The following is a 7,632-nucleotide window of genomic DNA, read 5'->3' as shown; positions in this document are numbered from 1 at the left end:
AAAGTTCATGCGTTGCATTTGGTGGTTATGCCTCCCCTTTGTCTTGTAAAATGTTCCACCCACATTTTGGAGGTTCTAGATTTTTGGTCTGAACATCTAGGTTCCTCATGGTACCATGTAACTCATCCATGCTATTCCTTGAATGTCCTTTAAACTGGAACTCTCGAGGCTTCATTACATTCAGTTTAAACACTTCAAAGCTGACGTTGGGTCCTTCATAGAGCATCACATCAAGAGGCCCATGATGCCAGGGCCTCCCACTGGTGAAATGAAATGTGATGACATGTTTAAAGTGACAGATCATTCCATTCTCCTTCAGCAACTGGCGAATAATCTGCCAGGTGAGGTTTTACAAACATACTGTTTGCCAACAACTTCCTTTCCTCCTTCTACTTAATGGTTTTAGATCTCATTAATGATTCCTGCCCAGATCTCTGTGTGTGTTGCGTGTGTTTGCACCAAATTCCATCATTTCTTCTTTATTATTATTTGTATGTTATTCTATATAAAGAAACGTGTTCTCTCTAGCCCCCACTTTTTAAATATTAGTATGGACTCATTTATTTATTCAGTGTGTGAAAATCCATTATCGCGATGATTTTTACCAATGCCCAGAATTCCCCAAGTTGACCAGGAAGGGTGTCTTCAAACTGTCTCCGGGGTCATTTTGGCCAGTCCCGTCTTCTGGGAGCCTTTGCTTTCCGGCTCACTTTGCACTTTGCTTATCTCAGACCTGGACTCAGCCATTTCTTCTCTGAGCCAGGATTCCTTCCAGAGGGAAATGGCTCTTAGAAAGTCAAATATGGCCCTAGGGATGCTAACTGCTACAGGGACGTCCTTGTTTCCTGAACTTTTCAGGGCACAACGCTGTAAAGATGTATTTTTTAAATCATGCGTAAATACGGAGGTTTCCAATTCAAGTTCAGTGTTACTGTTTTTTCTTAAATCATTTTGTATTTGAACCTCTTTTTTTCTTACACAAAACTCCTGATTCCTATGAACATATTCATTCTTTTGGTTTTACCTTTTTATTTATAAGCATAAAATAGTTTCAAGATTACAATACCAATATTGCTGTTAACAAGTCCCCACTGAAAAAGTGTGCAGAAATTATAGTTGGAATATTGTGTTTGAGGATTTCTTAAAATGTTCTCTCTCTGTAATTAAGATGTCAATGTAATATAGAATTCAGTTCACTTGTGTTTCAGTTTTAGGATTTTATTTTTATATCTTGGTATGTAATTTTACTTTTTAAGTATAGAAAATATGTACATGTTCCATTTATATATCAAAATTATATTAAAATGTACACTCAGAGAAGTCTCGCTCCAATCCAAGCCCTCAGTCTCTGGTTATCCATCCTGTATTTTTTTTACATAAATAAGCAAACACACACACTCACTCACACACAGACACACACACTTCCTCTCCTTTCTTTCACAAAAGACAGAACACTAAATTAACTGTTCTACCCCCTGTGTTTTTCACTTCACAGTATATACTCTCACACATTGTTAAACTGAACTACAGTCTTCTAGAATTGTTTACTAAAATCCAATCTTAAATACAACTTTGAAATATAAATTTTAACAATTTTGGTCTAGTAGAAATTATTTATGTGATAAGTTCGTGTGGTGAAGAATCCAAACAATATAAAATTGATACGTTGAGAATTCCCATTCCCACCCTGTTCTTTCCACCTCCCCTCAGACACTTATAGGCACCTTTTATTTGTCCCTGTGAATCATTTTGTTTATTTTATTGTAAATATGACTCTACGTTATTATTTGGCTCACTTCTATACACCGAATGGACCATTCTATGTGTACATCTGCCCTTTGTTTTTTCACTTAACAATATGCATGAGATCCTCCTGATCAGTACATGGAACTCATCCTTATTCTTTTCTTGCAAGTGCATAGTATTCTTCCTAATATGTATGGGTGACATCAAAACCAAGGTGCAAGCTGGGCTCTATGAGTCCCCAGCCTTCCTCAGATCTTCCCTCCTGCCCACCTGCTTCCCTCCCCTCCCCCCTCCTCCTGAGAGCCCCCCTCGGCCAAGCTCTTGCAGCAGAATCCCCCCACTCCCAACCCCAAGTCTCTGCTCAGCGGGGCCATCGTTCTTCCGACAGGCTCTTCTCTCTGCCTGCCCGGGCTCATGCCCGGCTGGAGGTGCATTTCGCAGAGTCTGTGAGTCTGGGGACCTCACGTTTACCTCCTTATCCTTGTGCCAAAAGCAACTGTCAAGGGTGACATTCCCTCTAGAAACTGCCTTGCTAATGGAACCAGATATTGATGGTGTATTGACTGAGTCTCCTTTTCTATGGCACGGTGTGTATCTGGTCACAGGGATGGACTGCCCTGCACTTTCCATACGTTTCTATTCCGTTTAACTAGCACGCTCTTTAGATCTGTTAGCGTCTTCAATCAGGGTAGTGAGGTCATGTTGATTGCGGCTTATCTTGTATGTTTAAGGTGACTGCATGTTTCCGGCCTCGTCAGTTTGGGGTTGATTTTACAGTTAGCTCAAAGGGCAATCGTGCTCCCATCACGGCCAGGTGCAGAGGGAGGATGCTCACATTTGCAGGGACACGGTACCTGGGCGTGAATGTCCCATCCCACTTCTGGGAGCAAAACTCCATAAAGACTTTCATTATCAAGAAATCAGGGAGGAAGACTTTTGTTACAATACTTCCCTTCTGGAAGGTGTGTGTTATTTTCATCTGCACGTTTACCTACCCCATGTGTGATCTGAGTAATAGTGTTTCTATGCCCAGAAGGTGTGTCTACTTGCAGAGAGGACATTTCAATCTTTGGCTCTTAGTAAAGAGGCAAGCTAGAAACTTGTCTGGATTCCTTTCTACCTATCTCCCAGGAATGATTTGCAAATTCATGAGATAATGTCTCAGAAGCACTCTGAGCTCTTAAGAAAAAGGAACCAGAGAATGCCATGTATCATCCTTATAGCCGCTGGGTCTGGGGTAACTCCCATGTTTCTGGGAAAGAGGCTGACCCGCTCTTTCTTTCCAGCCGTCCTTTGCCCAAGTGGCCAGATCCTCACTTTCCACACAGAAGGTGAGGTGACCGTCCTATCTGTCCACACTTCACCTTCATTATTTTAACAGAAACAAAAACACACCATTTTAAGTAACTGTCCTGGGTGTTGCAGCTTCCAAGTGCACAAGGTGGGATTTGAAGGTAGATCTGTTTAACTTCAAATCCCCTCCACCACAGCACAACACACACTCTTGTTTTTTTAACTGTGGAGGTAAGAGAGGGCTTCCCGGACCGACCCCCTGCTTCCACTGGAAGGAAGGAGGGTGGGGCCTCTAGAGGAGAGGGGAGGGCTGCAGCGCTGGTTGGCAGTCCCCGCGCTGGCAGGTGTGCTCACCTGTGCTCTGGCTGGGGGCAGGGCGACTTCACTGCACAATGTGGGTTCTGTCCTTCCTGACGATTCTCGGGGCCGGTTGAAGCCCTGCATCCCTGCGCTGCTGGACGGGTCCAGGATGCGCAGACCATGCGGTGCTGCGGTCCCTGCCAGACCCGAGCCCCGTGGGGGGCGAGCCCACGCCTGCACCCTGTGCTGCACCACGAGGGGCCATGCGCCACCGTCCTGGAGAAGACACGGGTCCCGACTCTGCCCCTCGCTCGCCGTGACACCCGGAGCGGGTCCCACCTGCTCGCAGCCCAGGTGCCACGTGAGCCGGGAAGGGGGATGAAAAGCCCAGTTTGGAGGCAAAGGGAAGGGAGGCAGTCACGACCTCCTTACCTGCGCTCCCCCTCAAACGCACAGGGGCACACAGATTGAGAGTATTCTACTCCCTCGCTGGCCAGGGGTTTCTTCTTCCAGCCTCCTCCCGGGCTGCTTTCCAGGTTTCCGTCTTATGAGTGGTTGGAACTTGGAACAGAGTTAGATGTCGGGTGAGCCAACACTGAGGACGACACTTGGACACACAGCTGGAGGGAGGGGCTGGGTGGGGGGCCATGGAGGGACGCCCACTCCATGGGGCCGCTATGGGAGGCCCCGCCCGGCAGGGCGCAGCCGCTCCCCACCTCTACTCTCACCCGGCGGGAGGACCCGGCACTTGGCGTGATGCTCTGGCTGGACATGTTCAATACTTTTATCTTTGACCTTGTGTTTGGCAAGTGACATCACAGGACAAGCGCGTCGTGAGCAGAGGAGGTACACATAATACTCATGCCCACCTGTCCACTGCTCCATTGGCCTTTGACGTTCCTGGTGCCCACGAGCCCCGAATTCCAGCGGACCCCCATACATGCGAGTGCAAGGTGGGAGTGTTACCTGTGGCCCAGGAAGGGGTGGAGCCTTGGCAGTCCCCAGAGGACATGCTTACAATTTGAACAAGAATCTGTTTCAAAAGAAGGGAGAAGAAAATGACATCGAAAGAACCACCACCCCATCCGTCATACCCTTTCTCACTCATGTCCTTTCCCTGGTTAGCCAAAGCCTTAGGCATAAAGTGATGACACAGAGAGAAAGAGAAAAAAGACAAACCTTAGTTCCTTTTCCTCTTGGTCCTTTCTTATCAGCAAATGGAATGCAGAGTGTTGGTAGCACGTGAGTGTACCAAGACGTGAAATAAAAGCAGTTGAATTACTTTTGTGTAGCATGTCAACCGTTTCTCTAAGAACAAAATACAAATGCATATGTAAGCTACAAAATACGAATGGTGTGGCTTCAGTGATTCTGTGTATGAGTTACGTGCTTATTTGCATTCAAAGCTGGCACTGCAGAGTACAAAGATTTATGGTTAAATTTGTGCCGATAATGTAAATTTAAATTTTTCTTCACATAAAACTTAAATGGCAAATTAAAACCTGCTATGGCAATTTGAGAGAAAAACCATGGGAGAAAGAGAAAAACTTTATATTTTAGTACCCTTAGGAGCACTTTTTTCCTGCTTTTTGAAAAAGAAGCACACATTTTGATTTTGCATTTGCAACTAGCAACTTGTGTAGGTGGCCCTGGACTCATCCAAGGTGGGTGATCAGTTACCTTGGGGCATCTCAGAAATGGTCCTGTTTTGAGATGTATAACATCAGAAACTTGTATTTTAGAAAAGACATTTTATACCATTTGTGCTTTGTTCCTCTTTAATTTTGTAGCATGTTTGTTTTTAAAATGTCTACTTTTCTCAAGTTTTTTAACAGAATATCAAAAAAGGCATTTTCTCCCCCATTAGGAAGGGAAGGAAAGTCAAACCCTAGGGTAGCTCTGGGGCAGGGGGAGTGAAGACTCCTCTCCACTGAGGAATTCTGACCTGGAAACAAAATCCCTTCGGACTGGGGGAAAGGAGACTGGTGTCTTTTATTTATTTTTGTAAGACAGGCCATTTCCTCATGTCCAAAACAAACAAGCAAAACACTTGTTTGAAGGACCTCAAAGAACCTTGGAAAAACTCATGACGTTTACCGCATCTTTGGACAAGCCAGAGACACTTTCACACTGAGCCATGGAGAAACGTGATTGGGCTTTTCAGAGCCAACAACATCCGCTTTGTTTGTTGGCTCACAACCCCCGATGCAGTCCCTCTGCTGAAAAGTCATGGAAAACACGGATAAATCCCGGGCCTAAAGAACAGCCTCTTGTGGGCTACAGTATTGCCACAGCCCAGAGAACACATGTAAATATGCTCTTTCTGTATTAAGATTTAAAGGAAGGTAGATTAAACACACACAAACCCCAAAGTGGGGAAAACCAGGAAGGTCAAGAGGTTGCCCGAGCTGCAAGGACCCAGATCTGGAGAACCCCCTGTATTGATCTCCAGCTGAGTCTCGGGGCTGCAGTGGACCCATGCGCCCCAGGTTTCGGTGGCCGCTGTCCTTACCTCTGTAACATGCCTGGGTGTGTCTGTTACTCCATGTGTGCTTAATAAGTGCTTATGACCGTCCCAATTGAATTAAAAAGAAGATAGAAAGGATCTGGATTGGAAACCATGTGATCTGATTAAGCTGCAGAAGCCCCCCCAGGGGATGCAATGAACAGAACAAAGTTCCTGCCTACACGATGCTTACATTGTGCAGAATCCACAGTCACCCTTCAAAGTGTAACAAGCACCACCTTCTGGAGGAATCTGGGCTCAAACTCCCTGAAAGTGAGCAACGTTCACCATCACACTCTCCCGTAGTACCTAATGCTTCTGCTTAGTCCTCTGCACTCGGGCCTGGTTTACTTAATTATTTACAATTATTGATTCATGTCTGTCTTTACCGGATGGTCACTTCATGAAAGCAGCAGCTGTGTTGCTTCTGCACCGCTGTGTTTTTGAGTCTGTCAGCATATTGTTGGCTGCAAGAGACATTTGTTTTTGTTTTTGTTTTTTATTCAGCAGGTTCTTATTAGTTATCTGTTTTATACATATTAGTGTATATATGTCAATCCCAATCTCCCAATTCATCCCACCACCACCACCCTACCTCTCTGCTCTCCCCCCTTGGTATCCATACGTTTGTTCTCAAGATACATCTGTTGATTGTGCCTAATTGCTTGCATTAGGTACTTGTATTTTTCAATATACTTTTAGCCGAAAGGTGGCACTGCAGGAGAATAAGTGAAGGAGGCTGCAAACTCGCTGACTCAACTGAATGGGATGGGAGAGTCCCAGTCATAGGCTAATGTTAATAACTAGAAATAGCCAGTCCTCAAACTTGTACACATCCCATGCAAACACACATCCGAACGCTCTTAAGAGCAACGAATGAAAATCTCCTAGACTCACCAAGAATATTCATATTTCTAAGACCCATTTAAGAGGTCCTGGTGAAGTTCCAGGAAATACAATTGGAATCCAAATCATTCTGAAATGTGGATTTATTAACTAATAAATGTCTATAGGATACAGACAGGGAGGCTTTTCCTATTTCAGTGGCTCTGGGTAAAGAAAAAAACTTGTGATTTTTTTTGTTTAGTAACTTGCTTTGAATGACCACATTTCACTGCTAACCTGTTACCGGAATTCCAGTCCCCTTCTTAAAACTCTTCCCAGAGTTAAGTGTTTCAGCCTCTTCAAAGGCTTCAGGAGAAACTCTAAAGAAAGCAGCTAGACAACCCCTTGATAAAAAAAATCTGCTCATGGTGTCAGCTGTGAATAATGCATGGTGGTTTCTACGTTTTAGTGTCAGCCATCTGGGCACCTGTGCCCCAGGCAAGTCACCAACCTCCACAGAGCACCTTTCCCATGAATTCATATTCTCTTCCTTTATGTGTGTCTTACAAAAAACAAACAAAACTGTACATGCTCCTTTATTTTCATATGAGATCTTTCTTACCCAGTAATAAATATTTGTGTGTGTGTGCGCGTATGTGTGTGTGTGTGTGTGTGTGTGTGTGAATAACGGAGCCAGATAAGCAGAATACAATTCATTTGGAAACAAGGTTTTGCTATATAGCCTGCTTTACAGTTTGCATTATACAAGAAATTTTGTCCATGTCCTGAAAGCCTAGAATCTGATTGAAAAAATAAGGCAGACATATAGGTCTGTTGGCTGATTTTTCAAAGTTCTTGATCAACAGACACAAAATCAGCAGTCTGCCTCAGATTCTGAATCCATATGACAGCTCACAAATTGTACTTTGGGCCAAGGTGTAAACTTTCTGTAATTCAGCAGG

Source organism: Lipotes vexillifer, unplaced genomic scaffold (genome assembly GCF_000442215.2).
Source record: "Lipotes vexillifer unplaced genomic scaffold, Lipotes_vexillifer_v1.1 scaffold848, whole genome shotgun sequence".
NCBI lineage: Eukaryota > Metazoa > Chordata > Mammalia > Artiodactyla > Lipotidae > Lipotes > Lipotes vexillifer.
This window is presented reverse-complemented; position numbering follows the sequence as displayed.